Source organism: Lontra canadensis, unplaced genomic scaffold, assembly GCF_010015895.1.
Source record: "Lontra canadensis isolate GAN:19392208 unplaced genomic scaffold, GSC_riverotter_1.0 scaffold24, whole genome shotgun sequence".
Lineage (NCBI taxonomy): Eukaryota > Metazoa > Chordata > Mammalia > Carnivora > Mustelidae > Lontra > Lontra canadensis.
The window spans coordinates 7847930-7869259 of record NW_022631018.1 but is presented as its reverse complement, the minus strand read 5'-3'; the positions used below and the strand labels follow the sequence as shown (position 1 = coordinate 7869259).

General features: G+C 37.0%; 1 protein-coding gene across 5 annotated transcripts in view; it reads left to right on the top strand.

The window, feature by feature from the left end:
- Positions 1-21330, top strand: part of CEP350 (centrosomal protein 350) — a 151024-nt gene that overhangs the window by 454 nt on the left and 129240 nt on the right. The window lies entirely within an intron of this gene.

Sequence of the window (21330 nt, the reverse complement as noted above, 5' to 3'; positions counted from 1 at the left end):
CCCGGTGGCGGCGAGAGAGGCGGGGTGGGGCGCCGGGAGCCCTGGCCCTGCCTGGCGTCCCCCTCGGGGAACCTCCCTAGGTCCTGAGCCTTTGCGGGGAGGGCCATCCTGAGACCTGGATTTCAGGTCCCACCGGTGTCTGCCGAAGACGGATTTCCTTCCTTGACCTGCCAGGGCTCTCCCCGCTCCCCGCCCCTCCTCTAGTCTGCGAAAGATTAAGGTACCTCTCGCCTTTGGTCTCCGGAGAAGTGCTCCTTCTTCACTTGCGGATCAGGCATATTTTAGGAAATTCCGGGCAACTGGCTCCAGTGGCAAGGATGACTGGTTTCTGTTCCTTTTTGGTGAGGATAAACATTCTCAAGTATAGGGCAAACTTTGGTCTGCGCCAGTCAAGCCGCTGCTCAATGTAGTCTACCGATTTATTCACAAATGATTTAGTGGGGGATTTAAAAAGCTTTACGCTTTGAACGTTGTCAGTATTTTCCTCGCCTTCTTTTTAAAATGTATTTACCAACATGGTACATAATATTTAGCTAATGTCACAAATACGGTTTGGAATTTCGCTGGATCTGTAGTTTTCAGATAGGAAGTTGCATATAGGTATACGATTTTAAATGTGGTTTTAGTGTAGCAGCAAATCTTCCATAAAGGAAAAGATCCTTCATAAAGGACAGGGGGTCAGGAGTAGCAGTCAGTATCCATGCACTCCACCTGATTGTTTTAATTGTTTTGTTTTGATGGTGATCCTTGTTTTGAATTTGGAAAAGTCGTTAATGGTTATGTTGCCATGTTAACGATGCCTCCTCCTGTCTTGTATTTGAAGGTTTTAAAGGAAAGGCTATCTTAGGCCAGCCTAGCAACAGCTTGAAACGATTTGTAAAAGCAATGGTAAAATCCTGAAAGCTGCTCTCCACTTTAAACATTTCTTAGTTTAAAATACTGTTTTTAAACAAGGCAGTGTGCTGCTAATAACATGAGATTGTGACTTTGGGGGAATGGTTGTTAGACCAATGGTAGAAGTTGCTTCAAACCCATGGATGTGTAATATGAATTAGTATTGGTGTGCAAACTTGATGAACTCCATTCAGTGTAATAAAGTAGATGTGAAGCACTAACGCCTCATTGCATTGAGTTTAAGATGCCTTGATCAGAAGATAAACATCAAGCTAAAATACCTTGTGTGTGTGGATAAATACATGTATCTCATTTTTTCATAGTAGCAGGACTTGTGTGTTTGCAATGATGGTGAGGTCTAATAACTAAACATAATAACTAAACATATGCGAGATAATTTCTCTAATTCTCTGAGACAGATTATTATGTAAGAGTGTTACTACTTAAACAGTCAACCTGTGGGGTAATCAATTTACGAATTACGAAGTTGTGAATTTTTTTTTAATGCTTTTGATTGCCAGTCTTTTGCCCATTTTTTATAACACTTCTGTTATATCATGGACAGAAGAAAGGAGGTGGAATCCCTGCCTAACCAATTTTACTTGTTAAATTGCTGTGTTATAGTGGCAGCAAAAAAGAAGCAACAGTTTAAAATAATTGACATCATTTTTTGGTGTATCACCACATACGGTGTTTTATTCAGTCTTTATAGCAGTGCGAGGGAGGTTTGGCAAATATTTTTGTTTTGCAGTTGTGGAAATTGACATGCAAGGAAGTTCATTTATATGAATGATGCTCTTATTTCTGCAGATCTAGAATTGTTTATTTTTATTGAGGTATAATTGACACATTAGTGTTTGGTGTTGTACAGTGTAATGGTTCTGTGTATATGTATTGTGAAATGATCACCACAATTCTAGTTAACATTGTAGAATTAGTTTTATTTTTAAGTTGAATATTAATATAGATAGTTCTGGACCATGGATTTTTAAAATCTAAAAAAAAAAATTCTATTTTTGCTCCTTTTGACATGCCACTAACTCCTTTATGCTGATGATTGTTGTTCTTTAAAAACAATACTTCCAATAATTTTTGTTAATTATGAGCAAGTCATGAATTACTATAGTGGATGGCTTTACGGCTATATGTACTTTTTGCTTGAACGGTGTTCTTAAGAAATTGTGGTTCATCTGTCGTCTCTCATTTTGTTTGGATACTCTTAGTTCTGTCATTTTTGGTAATTAAAATCATTTATACTCTTGGTTATGAAAAACCAGTATTTGGTCCACATGGTAGCATAACTGAAGAGTAGTAGCATCTTGGTGATTTTATTGTAGAACTGATGATTTAAAAAGTTAACTTGCCATCTACACTTGTGATTGCTCTTTTTTGCAGCATGGGACAAGTTGTGAAATAATTTTCTTTATTGACATTTTCTTTCTATCTCAGTTTCTAGTGTCACAGATAGTCCAAAAACACAATCAAAAGATTGAATAGCATTTTTTTCTCTGCCCTAATAGTTTTTTGTTTATTATTATCACAGGTATAACTTTACATTTACTAGTGATTATTTTGTTTGGTTATTTGCCTTCCCCATTTAGTCTGTAAGTTCCACGATGGCAGAGATCCTCTGTTAACTATTGTGTGCCCAGTGGCTAGCATATAGCAAACTAATCAGTAAGTATTAGTTGAATAAATTGACTAAAGAGTGGTCTTGGCATAGTGTTTAGAAAACAAAACAAAACACTGGTTCATGTTCCTAGGCACACATCAACTCTTATTAAGCATGTACTCCAGAGGTATGTTCCAGTTGGCTAGGTAGCAGGGAATGAAAGCCTGCGATTAAAAAGCCACAGGTGGATCCTGAAAACTTTATTGGATATTTTAATGATTTGCCTAGGTGTTCTGGCAATAGTTACTATAATTTAAAGAAAATAGAAGGTTTAAGACCCTGACCTAATTAGTACTATAATTATAGGCTCTTAATAACTTTAAGTCACTTCTTAATTACAGCATTGGGAGTTTTAAGTCTTAAAGGCCAGCTAGTCCAATTCCCATGTTTTACACATAAGTGAACAGTATCATATAGGGGAAATATCTCACCCAAAGTGGTTTCATAACTGGATGAAGAATTCACTGTAGAAGACTGCTAAGTCTCCGCTTGTTTAATGTCAGGTTATAATGATCAAATTATAATGATCAGTTATAATGATCAAATCAGACCATGATTGTGACCAACTGGGCAATCTATTCATTCTACATCAGAGTGAAAACTCAAAGTAGACCTCTCCATGAATCAAAAATATTAACTTAAAAATGAACCTCAACCCTCCCCTGTGTCACTGGGACTATAAATTGGTACAGCTAGGACAATATTCTGGAAGAAAATTTGGTGTTACTTATCAGAATTAAAAGGGCACACATTTCATCATTTCGTTTTTGGGAGTTTATCTTAAAGAAATTTTAACACAAAGAACAAGAGCAAATCTATAAGAATGTTCATTTTAACATTATTATAAGTGAATGCCAGTAGAATTTGTAAATAAAAAGTGTTCTAAATGTCCCATCTGGTAGGGGAATAGCTGAAATTATAGTATATTTATGCTGTGAAGTACTATGCATTTATTAACAGGTTGAGGGGTAGCTCTCTTCATGAGAAGCAGCTGACCGTCTCATTGAGTGCAGGGACCATGCAACTGAGTTTCTGGGTTCAGATCCCAGTTGTATCACTTATTAGATGCAGCCATTAGCAAATTACTTAAACTCATCTATAAAGTGGATATAATTACAGTTCTCACCCGACAGGACTGTTGTGAGAATTAAATGAGTTGCTATTTCAGCTGTAAGTAAGCATAGTAAGCACCAATACATGTTTAAGTGTTTGCAATTAATATTAGGTATTGACATAGAAGAATATTCATGATAAAATATTGAGTGAGAAAAATAATTGCATAACACTGTGGAATATGATTCGGTTTTGAAATAAACACATGGGCAAAGAAATTTAGTTTGATTTTATTGCAACTTTTTGTGTGCATAGAAAGAGTCTGTAAGGATAGATGTTTAACAATTAGCTGTGTTATCCCTGTAGGAGTGGATGATTTTCCTTTTTTTACTTTAGACACTTTTGTTTATTAAAAGTCCCACTTTTATAATTTTTGAAACATCTTTTTCTAAAAAAGAAAACACTTTAACAGTTTCTTCTATTATATAGTCATATAAATACATTTTCGAATTTACTTGTTTTTCAGAGATCTGTAGATTTCATCAATATGATACCACAGTGAGATTCTCTTTCAAAATCTTTTGTTGACGGAAGGTTAAACTTAAAACTGTTTATTTCCTACTAGCTCTGTGATCTTAAGTGTCATTTCTTCATTTACAAAGTAACTACATAGGCTAGATCAGTGTTCCTTGAACCCAGCATTCCCAGGCTGGGCCATGAGGTGCCTTGGAGCACTGTAGTGAACTCACACAGGTACTGTGGAATATTTAAAAATTTTCGAGGGAGACACAGTAATATTTGACAGCTGTGGGATATCTGTGTGATATTTGACATCTGTGGGACACTACTCAAACTATTAGTTTGAGGCAGTGACTGTGAGATCGTGCTACGTTTCTTCAGATGACAGGATGTCTTCAAAAAGCTGCGTTTGGGGGGCTGCTGTGATAAAAAGCAAGTACTGTGCAAAAGTCAGTGTGAATGGAAATGAAAGTTGGCAGTGGCTAAAGTGATTTCAAGGTTTGGGAAGCTGTGTAATGTATAGCTGGTGCACACATCCCATTAATAAGTCATTGTGGTTATATAGTAATAAAACATCCCTTTCAATTTATATGTATTTTTCAAACTGTTACTAAGTTGTTAGAACACAAAGCCTTATTTGATTGTATGGATCTAATAAATGGAACTGCTATCTATTTTTTTGGTGCTTGGGGGCACCATGAGAAACTTACTGAGACACTGGGAGCTCTGTGAACTGAAAAGGCGCGGGAACCTCTCCAACTCTTTTGACTAGGACCCTCACAGTAAGAAATATGTTTTTCATAGGGTTATAATAGATATATACATATACATATGTATACATATACATATGTAGATATATACATATGTATATATCTATTTATAAGTGAATTTTACACTTCAGGGCAAAAAAAGTAATCCTGACTTGTGGACTGTGAGACACTTTTATAGACATATATTCCTTGAAATTAATTTGGAAGTGTAAGCATTCAGGATAACTAGATGGTAGGTAAGCAAAGTATAGGCTGGTATTTCTAGGACTCCCCCCGGACCCTCAACATTGTTCCTGGTTTTGTTCATTGTTGTTACTTTTTCTTTCTTAAGTAAAAGACTAAGGTCACCTATAGTCAGATATAGCTCATCTCCTGTTGGTGGGGAATATTATGTTCTTTGTGATCCTCATCTGCCACTTATGTTCCAAAGGCCAAACTGGTACCAAATATTACACAGTTTTCTTCTGGATTTCTTAGATTACAGTAGATCAGCCTTGCATTTGTAAAAGTAGTTGTTGGGGGTTTTGTATTTTATTTTATTTTTTAAAGATTTTATTTATTTATTTGACAGAGAAAGTGAGAGGGAACACAAGCAGGGGGAATGGGACAGGGAGAAGGAGGCTTCCTGCTGAGCAAGTAGGCTGATGCAATGCGGGGCTCGATCCCAGGACCGATCCCAGGACCCTGGGATCATAACCTAAGCTGAAGGCAGTAGCTTAAGGACTGAGCCACCCAGGTGCCCCTGGTTTTTGTATTTAAAATGTAAAGAGAGGTGAGGCTGAATTCTCGGACCATTTGTATTTGTGTATTATACTATATTATGCGAGTGTTGATTATTCTGAGAATTTACTTGGAACAGTGTAATAGGTCTGACCTAGAGCTGAAATGTTTTCTCTTTTTTTTCTAGCGTGGTCCCTAGTACATTTGTTCATTTTATATTTAGACAAGATAGTATGACTGTTGCAGGGTTGTCTTTTCTCATTCTTTCAGGCAACTGTGGTTGTTACATAGGATCTGATAAAGATGAGAGAACTGAATGTAGCAAAGGCACGGTAAAAACGTTCTCTGGGAGAGCCAAAACAAAGTAATTTCTTTCATCTCTGTCTCCAGGACCAGACACATGGTAGGAGCCCAATAAATAATTGAGTCAAATCTATGTGACTGAATGAGAGCCCAGTCAATAAATGTAAAGGGAGAATTTGCTGCTAGAAGATACTTGAAAATTGGCTATTTCATAAAATGTCATCTTGTATCTTACTTGTGTGTATACCATAAGTCTAGATCAGCATTTCTCAAACTTTCTGGTGTCCAGACCATTTCATACTCTTGACTTATTAAGAGCTTCAAAGGGCTTTGTTTACGTGGGTTATATCTATTGGTATTTACTATGTTAGAAGTTTTAAACATTACTAGTTTTTTAAAAATTTCAATTCCAGTATAGTTAACATAGTGTTTTATTGGTATCAAGTGTATGATACAGTGAGTCAGCAGTTCTCCACGGAAGTCTCGGTCGTCACGATCGGTGTACTTTTCATCCCCTTCACCTGTTTCACTCACCCGTTTGTTCACCATCGTTAAGAGTCAGTTTTTTTGTTTCTCTTTTTTTACCCTGTTTGTTTGTTTTGTTTCTTAAATTCCACATATGAGTGATATCGTATGGTTTTCTCTGACTCATTTCACTTAGCATTATATGCTTTAGATACATCCATGTTGTTGCAAAGAGCGAGATTTTTTTTTCATGGCTGACTAATACTCCATCACACACACACACTTGGTCTGCTTCCATATTTTGGTGATTGTAAATAATGCTGCTATAAACATAGGGGTACATGTATCTTTTCAGATTACTGTTTTTATATTCTTTGGTAAATACCCAGTAGTGGAATTACTGGATGGATCATACGGTAGCTGAATTTTTAATTTTTGGAGGACTCTCTATACTGTTTTCCATAGTGGCTGCATCAGTTTGCATTCCTGCCAATAGTACAGTGAGGGTTCTTTTTTCTCTATATCTGTTTCTCGTATGGTTGATTTTCACCATTCTGAGGTGTGAGGTGACCTCTCATTGTGTTTTGATTTGCATTCTTCTGATGGTGAGAGATGTTGAGCATCTTTTCATGTGTGTCTTTGGCCATCTGTGTGTCGTCTTTGTAGAAATGTCTGGTTTGTGTGTTCTGCCCATTTTTTATTTTAGTTTTATTATAAATTTCTTTTAGAGAGGGACAAAGCTGGGGGGCAAAAGGAGAGGGAGAGCGAGAATCTTAAGCAGCCTCCACATGTAGCATGAGCCCAGTGTGCAGCTCGATCTCACAACCCTGGGATCATGACCTGAGCTGAAAATAACAGTTGGGCACTCAATGGACTGAGTCACCCAGGAGTCCCCTCTTCTGCCCAATTTTTTAAAGTTTATTTTATTATTATTATTTTTTAAAAGATTTCATTTATTTATTTGAGAGAGAGGGAGAAAGACAGAGAAAGCAACAGAGAGCATGAGTGGGGAGGAGTGGGAGAAGCAGGCTTCCTGCTCAGCTGGGACCCTGGGGTCATGAGCTGAGCAGAAGGCAGATGCTTAACCGACCAAGCCACCCAGGTGCCCCTCCTCTTCTGCCCAATTAAAAAAAATTAACATATAATGTATTATTTGTCCTGCCCATTTTTAAATCAATTATTTGTTTTTGTGTATGTGTTGAGTTGTATAAGTTCCTTCTGTAGTTTGGATACTAATCTTTCTTTTGGATATGTCACTTGCATATATTTTCTCCCATTCAGGGGTCTTTCAGTTTTGATGGTTGTTTCCTTAGCAGTGCGGAGCTTTTTGACTTTTTTTTTTTTTTTTTAAGATTTTATTTATTTATTTGACAGAGAGAGAGCTCACAAGTAGACAGAGGCAGGCAGAGAGAGAGGAGGGGAAGCAGGCTCCCTGCTGAGCAGAGAGCCCGATGCGGGGCTCGATCCCAAGACCCTGGAATCATGACCTGAGCCGAAGGCAGAGGCTTTAACCCACTGAGCCACCCAGGCGCCCCTAAAAAGGGTACCTGGCTGGCTCAGTAGGTAGAGCATTCGACTTTTTTTTTTTTTTTTTAAAGATTTTATTTATTTATTTGACAGAGAGAGAGCAGTGCGGAGCTTTTTATTTTGGTGTAGTCCCAGTAGTTTGTGTTTGCTTTTGTTTCTCTTGCCTCAGAAGACCTACCTAGTAAAATGTTGCTACTGCTTGTCCTCTCTTCTAGAATTTTCATGATTTCACATTTCACGTTTAGATCCTTAATCCATTTTGTTTTTATTTTTGTGTGTGGTGTAAGAGAATGGCTCAGTTTTATTCTTTTGCATGTAGCTGACTAGTTTCTCCAACACCATTTTTTGTCAAATCCTTTTTCTGCGTCTCTTGAAGTAATCATATGGCTTTTATCCTTTCTCTTGTTGATGTGATGTCTCATTGGTTTGATTTGTGAATATTGAACCACCCTTGCATCCCAGGAATAAACCCTGCTTGGTTGTGGTGAACTTTTTTTTTTTTTTAATGTATCGTTGGATTTAGTTTGCCAATATTTTGCTGAGGATTTTTGCATTTGTGTTCAGAGATATTTTCCTGTAGTTCTCTTTTTTTTTGTAGTGTCTTTATCTGGGTGGCTTTCCTTTCTCTTCAATTTTTTGGAATAGTTGGAGAAGAATAGGTGTTAGCTCTTCTTTAAATGTTTGGTAGAATTCACCTGTGAAGCCATGTGTTCCTGGACTTTTGTTTGTTGGTGGTTTTGTTTTTGTTTTGTTTGTGGTTTTTTTTTTTCTGATTTAATTTTATTGCTGGTAATTGATCTATTCAAATTTTTTGTTTCTTCCTGAGTCAGTTTTAGGAAGTTAATAAGATTCTAGGAATTCATTTCTTCCAGGTTGTCTGATCTGTTGGCATATAATTTTTCATAATATTCTCTTATAATCCTTTATAATTCTAGAGTTGGTTGGCATTACTCTTTCATTTCTGATCTTACTTGAGTCCTCTCTTCTTTTTTCTTAATGAGTCTGGCTAACTGTTTATTAGTTTTGTTGATCTTTTCAAAGAACCAGAGCTCCTGACTTTATTGATCTTGCTTTTTTTTTTTTTTTTAAGTTTCTATTTCATTTATTTCTGCTCTATCCTTCCTTCATTCTCTTGATTTTGGGTTTTGTTTCTTGTTCTTTTTGTATCTCATGTAGGTGTCAGGTTAGGTTGTTTATTTGAAAATTTTCTGCTGCTTGTAGTAGGTTGGTGTTGTTATAAAATTTCCTTCTTAGAATATCTTTTGCTGCATCCCAGAGATTTTGGATGGTTGTGTTTTCATTTTCATTTGTTTCTATGTATTTTTTTGATTTCCTCTTTGATTTCTTGGTTGACCCATTAATTTTTTTAGTAGCATGTTGTTTAACCTCCATATATTTGTATATTTTTTTCCAGATTTTTTCTTGTGGTTGATTTCTAGTTTCCTAGTGTTGTGGTTGGAAAAGATGCATGATATGGAAGTTTTAAATATACTTATTAATTTATTTAAAATAAATCCATATTAAAATAAACAGATAACATTTTTAAAATGAAAAATAACTATTTTCCAAAACAAAAACATTTAGTGAAAGGAGTGACATTGTTGGACATTTTCTAAATCTTTTTAATGTCTAGCTTAATAGAAGACGTCTGGGTTCTCCTATCTCCTTCTGCATTCCATCTGTTCTGATAACTTATATCATGCAGACTTCAGGAGCCTGCACTACACATACTCAGAATGAAAGTGAAAAAGAGGAGTAATGTCTTAATATTATTATGGAAATAGTTTTGGTTTCATAGACTTCCCCTGAAAGGTGGACCCTTAGAGATCCCTGGACCATGGTTGGAAGTGGTGGTATAGATTATAGAATAAGGACCTTAGAGGTCATGTAGTTATAATCACCTCTTATGGATATTTCTGGCTCATACATCTGGACTGAGAGAATACCTCAAGCTTGTTTTTTGGAAATAATCATAAGTTGGCTTTTGGAGATGGTGAGTAAGATGTGCTTTTGAGGTTTCTGAATAAGGTTTGATATGTGGGTTAGCATATCAGAGATAAGATCTGGGCTAGAGTTTGGCAGTCATTGGCATATACATGGTATTCGAAGCCTTGGGCATAGTGACGTCACCTAGAGTATAGTGTTAGAAAAGGGCCCATGGTCAAATCTGTTTGAATCTCTAGATTTGAGAGAAAAGGACTAGCTAGCAGAGGTGACTAAGATAGAGAACTAGAGAGAAGATGGAAAACCAGAGTATAGCGTATGGAAGCCAAGACAAATGAGTGCTTCAGGAGAGTAGTTAACTGTGATGAAGGCTGCCAAGAGGCCAAGCAAGATGAGGAATTTTCATTTGAAAATGCTTAGGCGTGCCTGGGTGCCTCAGTCGGTTAAGCATCCGACCTTCGATCTCCGCTCAAGTCTTGATCTTATGGTCATGAGTTCAAGCCCTGCATTGAAAGAAAAAAGAAAAGAAAAGAAAAAAGAAAATGCCCATTAGATTTAGAGATGAAGAGATCTTTGGTGACTTTACTGAGAACTGCTGTGGAGAAATGGGGGTGCCAGCCACATTGGAAAAATTGAAAAGTGAGTGAAAAATATTTCTAAATGGAGACTGAGTGTATTCAGTCAACTTTTTTGAGAAGTTTATAAAAGAAAAAGAGAGGGTGCTGGGTTGTGGGACTTTAGTGTAGTTTTAAGAAAGAAGATTAAGTATATGTGCTGATAGGAAGAATCTTGGTGAGAGGAGGAGGCTAGACATACACACAAGGGAAAATGTAATTTTCCCTTGTGTGTATGTTTCCCTTGTGTGTAATTGTTTCAAAGAATTTGAAAGAACTGGGAGATCTTAAAACAGATGAAGTATTCACATGGCTTCTTTCCTTTGAAAGTTACTTTTTGTATTTTCCAGTTCTTCCCCTTAGAAACTCTTAGCCTGCATGATAAGTGGGGAAGTTAAATGGTAAATGTAATTCTTTTAAATTTCTTGACTGTTAGTTTTCCCTGAGCCTTTGTGCTTCCCTTGTGAGGTATTTGGGTGATACTTCAAAGTTTGGGCTCTTTGTTTGTTAGCAAATAAATATTTTTTTTAAAGTTGCATTCGTGTTTGGTATAAGGTGTTTCTGCTTTTTATGTTTCATCCTAACCAGATTTTTTTATATCATTTTTATAGCTTTAGTGAAATTGTATTTGTTTTCTGTTGACGAGTTAGAGTCATCCTTAGCTAACTTTAGGAAGTTTTTTTTAATTGTTTTGAGCATTTCATACTTTATGTAATGTAAATAGAACCATGTCAAATATAGTTTCTTTTTTTAGTCCTCGTGATTTGACTTTAGTCTGAACAAAGCAGCATTGTTCATTTATCCTTCTGACTTTTTTGCATGAAACAACTTGTTTCTCTACAAGATGCCAGTTAAACTCACTCACTGTAAAATGGACACTAGAATGAAACTCTTGAGTCACTTAAATGAGTAATAAAAGTATTCTTAAGTTTGGGCTGCCTGGGTGGTTCAGTCAGTTAAGTGTCCGATTCTTGATTTCAACTCAGGTCGTGATTTTGGTTTTGTGAGATAGAGCTCTGTGTTGAGATCTGCACTGGGCATGAGCCTGTTTGGGATTCTCTCTATCCTCTCCTGCTCCTCCACCCTCTCTCTAATTTAAAAAACAAAATGTATTCTTAAGTTTTCTGAAATTTAAGAAGCTTGCAGTACAGTAAGGAGACAAAATGCAATGGAGTGATACAGATTCTCTTATTGACTTCTTGAAACTATGGTCATAAGAGAGGAGTGGGCAATAATTGATCTTTTTTTTTTTTTTTAAGATTTTTATTTATTTATTTGACAGAGAGAGACACAGTAAGAGAGGGAACACAAGCAGGGGAAGTGGGGGTGGGGCAGGCTTCCCACCCAGCAAGGAGCCCAACATAGGACTCAATCCCAGGACCCTGGGATCATGATCCGAACTGAAGGCAGACACCCAACGACTGAGCCACCCAGGTGGCCCAATAATTGATCCTTTAAAAACAAATCATGTTGGAAACCCCACATGATCTTGTCCCTTTCCTTCTCCAGCTTCATCTCTTGACATTTTTCCTTTCGGACACACGGGCCTTTTGGTTTCTTAAACCATGTTGTGTCTTTTTTGTCTCATGGCCATTCCAAATATTGTTTCTACTGCCTGCAAAGCTCTTTCTTGCCCACCTGTATTCATCCTTTAGTTCTTAGATTTGATGACACCTTCCTCTCCACTTCCTAGATTAGATGAATTTCCTTCTGTTACATGCTTCCATGGCACTTTCCTTTTTTACCCTTAATTATTTTCAACCCATTTGTAATATTTGTTGAATATCAATATTTTTGTGGAATATTTACTTCTGAGTAACCCTTTAGATTTCTTTCGCATGGGGGCCATGTTCCTTTTCACTGCTATATCCCCAGTTGCTTAGCACTTTTCATTCCTACTGCATACATGGCCCTCAGCAGATATTTGTTAAATGAGTGGATGGCATGGGTCAGATTGAGGAAAAGTTTTTTTGTAAGTGTGGAAGAACAGTTTGGTGCAACACCAAGGAGGTTGCTGAAACATCTTACCTGCCGTTTAGAAAGGAGGGTGGAATAAAATGCTTCATCTGTAGACAAATGTGAGGAAGTCCTGTCCTTTCCTGTGAGTTTGATAACAGTCAAGACATGTAGGTTAAATGAGCATTCTCTAAAGAAGTTAAAGTGCATTGAAGTTAATGGAACAGAGGTTCTGAAGAGGATAGAATTGAGGTGAGAAAGCCAAGTGCCTTCTAATGAAGTTATGTGAGAGGACAGGCGATAATGTTATAAATGGTGGTTGAGTTTGCATATTCAGAGAGGCATCATGTGAATGCTCATTAGAGGCTTTCAGAGGTTTGAGAGAGAGAGAGATCTAGATTTAATTTCCAGATCTGTCGCTGAACGACCTTGGACTGTTTCCATGGTCTGTCTAATACTGTTTCTTCATCAGTAAAATAGATATATAAATACTTCTCTTTCACACTTTAAAAACTTTATATAAAAAAACTCACTTGTTTTTAAAAGCATTAGCAAGAAAAGGAAAAACAGAAAAAGGTATGGAGCAGAAGATATGCCCTTCTCTTGATAGGGAGAGAGAATTTTTGGTTTTCTGGAATTCAGTGTTTAGTGTTTTTGTAAACAAAAAAGAAAATGTTAAAGGTCCCCAAAAGCTCATGGCTGTTTTGTTACACACATCCCACTGAGAAAAAGAGCATCAGGAAAAGAGCAGAAGAGGACAAGAGAAACCCCAGAGTGGAGCCAGGTCCATATGGGGGCAGTTTCTCTGTGCAGTATGTTCTTAGGGTCACAGAGAGCAAAAGGCTCTCTTTTTTTTGCTAGAAAAGGAGTGGGAAGAAATGGGAGGAGGGAAAAGGGTAAATAAGGGGTTTTAATGCATAGGGGAAATGGTGGGGGAGTGGTGCGTTGTACACTTTTCTCCTACCCTGTGGTGAGAGTATGTAAGGGAAGGGGGGACAGAAGAATAAAGATTTCCAGTTGCATTGAACAGAGATTTAGGTAAAGGGGTGGAGTAAAAGGCAAATAAGGGACAGGATTGTGGGTTGTGATGGAGACTGAAAATAAGATGTGGAAAACAATACAGTACTTGGCCCACACAGAAGGAACAAAGAAAATGGTAGGTATGATTATTAACTATTAGCTGCCTTCATGGTTACCCCCCCCCCCGCCCCGCCCCACCATGTTGGGCTCAATCCCAGGGCCCATGACCTGAGCTGAAGGCAGAGGGTTAACCAACTAAGCCACCCAGGTGTCCTGCACTCTGTTACCTTTTTAGAGCCCTTATCATTACACACACACACACACACACACACACACACACACACAGCATTCATTCATTCATTCAATAAACATTCCTTGAGCACTTAATGCTCACTCACAATGTCGTGACACACATGAACAAATAGTATACAATGTGGTAAAGTTATAAAGTTTCAAATATCACATGTGTATCAGTCTTTCCACAAGTTTGTATGGTCCTTAAGGACTACATCTTATTTACCTTTCCATCAACACAGACTTTCCATGAACAGAAAAACAAATGGCAATGTTGAAACCTGTTATGATCTCAACTTAAACAGAAAAGAATAGAGGAATCAAAGGCAACCAGTGAAAGGACAAACAGGGGAGGGACTGGGATAAATCAACAGAAGTAACAAGAAACATAATCACAGAAGCGGAAGAGATGGTTTAAAAAGCCAGGCTGGAAAATACCCTTAAGAAAGGAAAAGGAGGGCATCTGGGTGGCTCAGTCGGTTGAGCATCTGCCTTTGGCTCAGGATGTCTGGCTCCTTGCTCAGTAGGGATCCTGCTTCTCCCTCTGCCTGCTGTGCCTTCTGCTTGTGCTCTTCTTTCTGACAAATAAAATCTTAAAAAAAAAAAATGTTAACAGAATGCTATTGGGGAAACAGATGAAGTAGTAATTCAGTTAAGGGACGGTTGGGGAAAGATTTATGATAGATGGCATTAACATTTGGACTTGAAGGTTATTATTGCTAGAGAAAATTTAGGAAAAGAAGATAGGGAGGTAATGAAAATTTCTACATGTTTAGGGAATGCACTCTAGCTATGTCTTTTTATTTTTTTTTTAAGATTTTATTTATTTATTTGACAGAGATCACAAGTAGGCAGAGAGGCAGGCAGAGAGAGAGCAGGGAAGGAGGCTCCCTGCTGAGTAGAGAACCCGATGTGGGGCTTGATCCCAGGACCCTGGAATCATGACCTGAGCCGAAAGCAGAGGCTTTAGCCCACTGAGCCACCCAGGCGCCCCTAGCTATGTCTTTTTGACAAGAACAAGTAGTATACAGTAAAGATAGCAAGGGGGTTAAGACTGTAAGCTAAGGTTGTGGAGGATCCCAAGTTCCATCATGCTAAGGAATTTGGAATTTTAGCCCATAGGTGATAGTCACTGAAGAGCTATAAAAGCAGAATTGCTAGATTCTGTTTTCAGAAAGGTAATTGTGGATAATCTATATGGAGAATAGATTAGGAACAGAATAATTTAGGAAGCTTTTACCACAATTTAGGCTAAAGAAATGCTCTGAACAGAGGTCAGGGGAAGAGAGAGAAAGGAAGAGAGGAATTAGAAATATCCTGAATTTTTTTTTTTCAACAGCTTTATGGAGGCCTATTTTATGAGAGAAATATCTTAAGGATAGTACTGACTTGGTAACTTAGTAAATGCTGGTGAGGAGAGGCAGAAATGGCAAAGATAAACTGGGTGCATGATAACCCCATTTGTTAAGAAGAAGGGGAGATTTTGAAGATAGACAATAATGAATTTGGTTCTAAACTTGATAAATTCGAAGTGGCAGTGGGATTTGGAGGTGGACTGTCTAATAGACTGAAAACTTGGGTCCACAATTCAGAGAAAGACCTAGGATAGAAATAGGTTTGAAACCACGAAAGTGTGTGACATTGCCTGGAAAGAAGGAGCTAGGAAAGAAGAAGACTAAGAATGGAACCTTTGGAAATGTTACTGTTGATGAATTGGGCAAAAGTAGAGAAGCCATCAGTTAAGGGAAAAAAAAATCAAGTGGGACTGATTTCCAAAAGTAGCGAGTATTTCAAGATGAAAGCTTAAAACCACAAATGTGATAGAGTTATAATACCCAGCTGGAAATTATACAAAGGTATATTTCCTGGATTTTCTGGACAGATGGACTATATATGTATACATGTAGTCATATGTATATAATGTTTAAACTTAGTTTTAAGACCTTCATAAAAGAAACTTCTAAATCAGGAAAAGTAATTTTTCAGACTTTTAGAAAATAACGGATCTTTTGGTGCACCAGGGCGGCTCAGTTGGTTGAGCATCGGACTCTTGATTTCAGCTCAGGTCATGATCCCAGAGATGTGAGATCAAGCCCTGCATGTTCCACACTGCGTGTGGAGCCTGCTTGAGATGCTCTCGGTCTCCCTGTGCCCCACCTTCCCAGCTCATGCTCTCTGTCTCTCTTGGGGTGGGGGAGAAAAAGTAGGTATAGAAAGTATGGACTTTTTAGTTGAAGGACTGTTTATAAGAAAATGAATTTGAAGAAAAAAGGGAAATTTTCTCAGTAGATTTAAAAAAATGTTTTCTGGTGACCTGAGATAATCCTCTCTCAAAAGAATTGTCATAGAAATTTTCTGTATTTTCTTTCTCTTTTTTTAAACAATGTATTTAATGTATTTTTTCTATAGTATTTTTTTTTTAAGATTTTATTTATTTATTTATTTGACAGAGAGAGATCACAAGTAGGCAGAGAGGCAGGCAGAGAGAGAGGGGGAAGCAGGCTCCCTGCTGAGCAGAGAGCCTGACGCGGGGCTCCATCCCAGGACTCTGGGATTATGACCTGAGCCAAAGGCAGAGGCCTAACACACTGAGCTACCCAGGTGCCCCTCTATAGTATATATGAAATATATTTCACATGTATTTCTCTTAACTTATTTCCTCTATATGAGTTAGAGGCTGAAATGAATGATTTCATGGAATCCTCTTTTTATTTTTAGGATTTTGTCCCTTTTCCCCTTAAATAAAGAGAAATAAAAGGAAGTTTGTTGTAAGACTGAAGAGAGGTCTCAAAGAATGCAGGAGCAAAAAATGAGGTAGTGGTATTATGGGAACTACAAAATGGCTAAGAACAAGGCCACTTTTTCCTTTTTTTGGGAATCTACATGATCTCTCATTTGTTTTTCTTTGATCTCCAACTTGCTTTTTATCATGATTTTTCAGCTTGACTCCTCACAGCTCATTGACTCAGTTGCTTAACATTCCATTCTAAAATTCTTCGATCTCTTCTTGCCAGGGACTGGATAGGCCATTCTTGAGTTAGTTCTTCACTGTTCTTCAGTCGGCGATAGGGGGAGTGAGGGGTTGTGGATGGGAATGGGGGTGCTTGTTCTTCAGAGAGGGGGCTGTATTTGGGCAGACACAGTGATTGACATCTGTAATACATTCATACACAGTTTCATTTAATCTTTTTGGGAACATTATATGTATATATTTAGTTGCCACACAATGTTACATTAGTTTCAGGTATACAACATAGTGTTTTAAAGATATACTTTGAGATAATTTGTTTTGTGCTGAATAGGAAGGATTGCCGTTTGTATTTTGGAAAATGTTCAGAGTGCAAGGAGGATATACATGATAAGCATTGAGTTTAGGATAGTGGTTATTACTTCTGGATGGGGGGAGATGGAGATGAGTAGGGGACTTCAGCCAAATTTCAGTAGTTTATTTCTTCAACTGAGAGATAAGTACATAGATGTATATTATTATTTCTTATACCTTTTTTGTATGCCTTAACTATAGTATCTTAAAACACAGTAAAGAAGAAAGTCTAATTTGTGGATGATTGACAGTCATTTAAATTTGGACTTTCACAGATAACAAGTCTTAGAAAATAAAGCAATCTGACATGCTGTTGCGAGTTTATTAACCCTTTTGTGAATGTCATAGTTATTGACAGTATGGTTTTTAGCTATATTAATACAATTCATAAAATAACTTCTAAAATGTCAACTTAATGAGATGATCTAGTCTAACTCTCAGAGGCATTTATAAGAAAACCATGGTTCTCTGCCATTGTAGAAGTGGAGGGTTGTCACAGACTTATTACTAGATAACAGAATACTTACCTTTTATGAATATGGTATGCTGAGGCCTCCTAATGCAAAATAGTCTCTGTCCCTTCTTTTTCTTCATACCAAATATATAATAGACATATCCTAATTAATATGGTGTCTTTAAGGATATACTCCCAAGAAGCTTTAACAGATCTCCCCCATTGAATCAATGTTTCCTTTTGTGATAATTGTACATGTTTTATGGTATTGTCCAGATTATTATATTTCTCAGTTATATTATGTATATGTTTACCTCACCTACTTGATTACTGGACTTCTTTGAGAATGTCCTGAAGGCCATGGCATCTCTCTCTGGGAAAATATACATGGGTGATAACATACAGTAATTTTAGAGAGTTTATAAATTCCTTGAATTCCACTCGTGGATCCCTAGGTTAAGAATACTTATACTGGATTGTGAGGTTGGAGAGTCAGTCAGGGACATTTCATCTTCTTTTCTATAACACACGATACTTTGCACAAGTAGGTACTCAAAAAATGTTAGCATGGGGGCGCCTGGGTGGCTCAGTGGGTTAAAGCCTCTGCCTTTGGCTCCGGTCATGATCTCAGGGTCCTGGGATCCAGCCCCGCGTTGGGCTCTCTGCTCAGCGGGGAACCTGCTTCCTCCTCCTCTCTCTGCCTGCCTCTCTGTCTACTTGTGATCTCTGTCTGTCAAATAAATAGATAAATCTTTAAAAAAAAATGTTAGCATGAGGTGATTGATAGCAAGTTTATTCTCCCTATTCTTAGCCTTTTTTTTTTCCCCTAAGTATTTATTTATTTGAGAGAAAGCGAGAGAGCGCACATGTGAGCAAGCACAAGCAGGGCGAGTGGCAGAGGGAGAAGCAGGCTCCCTGCTGAGCAGGAAACCTGATTTGGGATGCAGGATTTGATTCTTGGACCGTGGGATCATGACCTGAGCTGAAGGCAGACACTTAACCAACTGAGCCACCCAGGCGCCCCTCCCTATTCTTAGTCTTAACAAAGATTATTACACTGGATTAAAAAGTTCTATTTTCTGTATACAGGATATGTCTAAAATAAAGTGTCCCAGAAAGCATAGAATGGAAAGGATACAGCAGGTATAATAGAATAAAGCAATACTTGCTTTTTATTAATAGCACACAAAATAGAATTGAATACTAAAGTATAGTTCTCTACAGACAATGATTGTCATTTTTATTCAAGAAATATAAAACCCTCATGACAATATAACAACCATGAACCTTTATGTACTAAATAATCCTATCAAGCTATGTAAACATTAATTTAAGAAATATGAAGAGAAGGAGACAAAAAGTAGTCATGGTAGTTTTTTGTCTGCCTTTCTTAATTCTTGAGAGATTAGGCAAAGAGAATGCACAAATATCCAATAAATCCAAAATTCCCATATGGCTATAGAATAAAGTTGTCATGTTGCCTATTAAAACATTTAACTGGGAAGGTAAGTTTCATTATTTCCCAGTAAACGATCTTTTTTTTTTTTTTTTAAGATTTTATTTATTTATTTGAAAGAGAGAGATCAGAAGCAGGCAGAGAGGCAGGCAGAGAGAGAGGAGGAAGCAGTCTCCCTGCTGAGCAGAAAGCCTGATGTGGGGCTCGATCCCAGGACCCTGAGACCATGACCTGAGCCGAAGGCAGCGGCTTAATCCACTGAGCCACCCAGGCGCCCCGCCAGTAAACGATTTTAAATAAGTTTAATCTGTACAGATTTTGTCATCTCAAAGTGGTTAGAAAAGGCATTTTATAGATCAAGATTTATACTTTAAAGATAGTAAGAGTTTTGACAGATTAGATTCTTCTTTCTATGAGGAGATATTTTTCGGTGTACTTTTTCCTCAATTTTTCTATTTTTAGAGAAAATGATGATTTTTACATATATATTCTTATATAAAGATAAAAATATAAAGAACTGGGGGAGCCTGGGTGGCTCAGTGGGTTAAAGCCTCTGCCTTTGGCTCAGGTCATGATCTCAGGGTCCTGGGATAGAGCCCCATATAGGGCTCTCTGCTCAGCGGGGAGCCTGCTTTCTCCTCTCTCTCTCTCTGCCTGTCTCTCTGCCTACTTGTGATCTCTTGTTTGTCAAGTAAATAGATAATATCTTAAAACATAAAGAACTGTCCTACTTAAATAGATTCTATTTATAACAGAATTCTATTCTATTCTGTTCTTCCTGTCTGAATTATCTTTTCATGTCCTTTGCCCATCTACCTACCATGATCATCATGTTTTTCTTACCAATTTGATGAGTTCTTTACATTATGAACGTAAGACCTTTGTCACATTTGATAAAATAATTTTCTCCAATCACTGTTAACAAAGGCATTTCAGTATGTTGTATATTAAAGAATCCTAGATTAATAGATTCTATTAATAATACTTCTTAGGTATAGGATAACCTGGGATTTTGAAAGATAAGATATTGTAAAACTGACATTCATGAGATTGGGCATATTATAGAAGTGAATTATAATTATAAACCCAAATCAGGCATGTTATTGGAAAATACTTTTAATTGATGTATAATGTACATTGAAAAAAGCATGTAAATCTACAGCTTGATGGAAGTCTCATAAACTGAACTGATGTAATCAGCACCCATATTAACAAACAATATTATCAGTACCTCAAAGGGCCTTCCTTGCTCCAATTCTAGTCACCACCCTCCTGCCCAAACTGTATGTAACCACTATTCTAACACCATAGATTACTTTTGCCTGTTTGATACTTTATAGAATGGAATTATGCAGCATGTATACTTATTTCTGGCATTTTTCACCTAACATATTTGGAGCATGTAGTTCTAATTCATTCATCCTCATATTAAATGGTGAATATACTATAATTTATAAGACGAAATTTTACATAAATGTCACACTCCTGATAATTAAGTCATTTGCATTTGATGATGATTAACCATTAAGAAGGTTTTTATTTTGAAGTAGATATAAATGCATTTCTTATCAGCACTGGCCCCAGAATATAGAGATTATGGACATATATGCGATTTTTGGTATATTTCTCCTCATTGGGAAATTGAGAATTACTATATATTTTAGCATTTATTTTAGTTTCAAAGCAAAGAGAGTTTTGCTCAAAACTTTTGCCAATTGGTTGATAAATTATTTAGTAATATGGAATAGCTCATGTTTGTTATTTTGATAGTTCACTAGGCCAAATTATCTTTATGAGAAGGAAAGTAAAATGAGTTAATTTTTTGAGCTATGTGGGCATCACTGGTGGAAGTTTTTATGGTTGGAAAAATTTTAAACTATTGGCATATATGTTTTTAATTTTTCTATCATTCATATCTTTCTAAAACTTAGATTGCCATTTCTTAGAGACATATTGTATAATTTATGACAAATTTTATTTTTAGAACATTTTTGAAGTTTTTTTAAAAGAAATTTTATTTTATTTTATTTTAAAGATTTTATTTATTTGAGAGAGAGGGAATGAGAGAGAGAGAACATGAGAGTGGAGAGGTCAGAGGGAGAGCAAACTCTACGCAAGCAATGAACTCGATGCAGGGGCTCCAGGATCATGACCTGAGCTGAAGGCAGTTGCTTAACCAACTGAGCCACCTAGGCGCCCTAAAAGAAATTTTAAAATGATTATTTACTGTGGGTGAAATTAACTCCCCTAAAAATTAATTATGCCTTCAGTTTTATGTGTTTGTATTTTAGTAGGTAGGTTTTTCTTTAAATTTCTTTAAATTTTCTTTAAATTTAAATTTAAACTT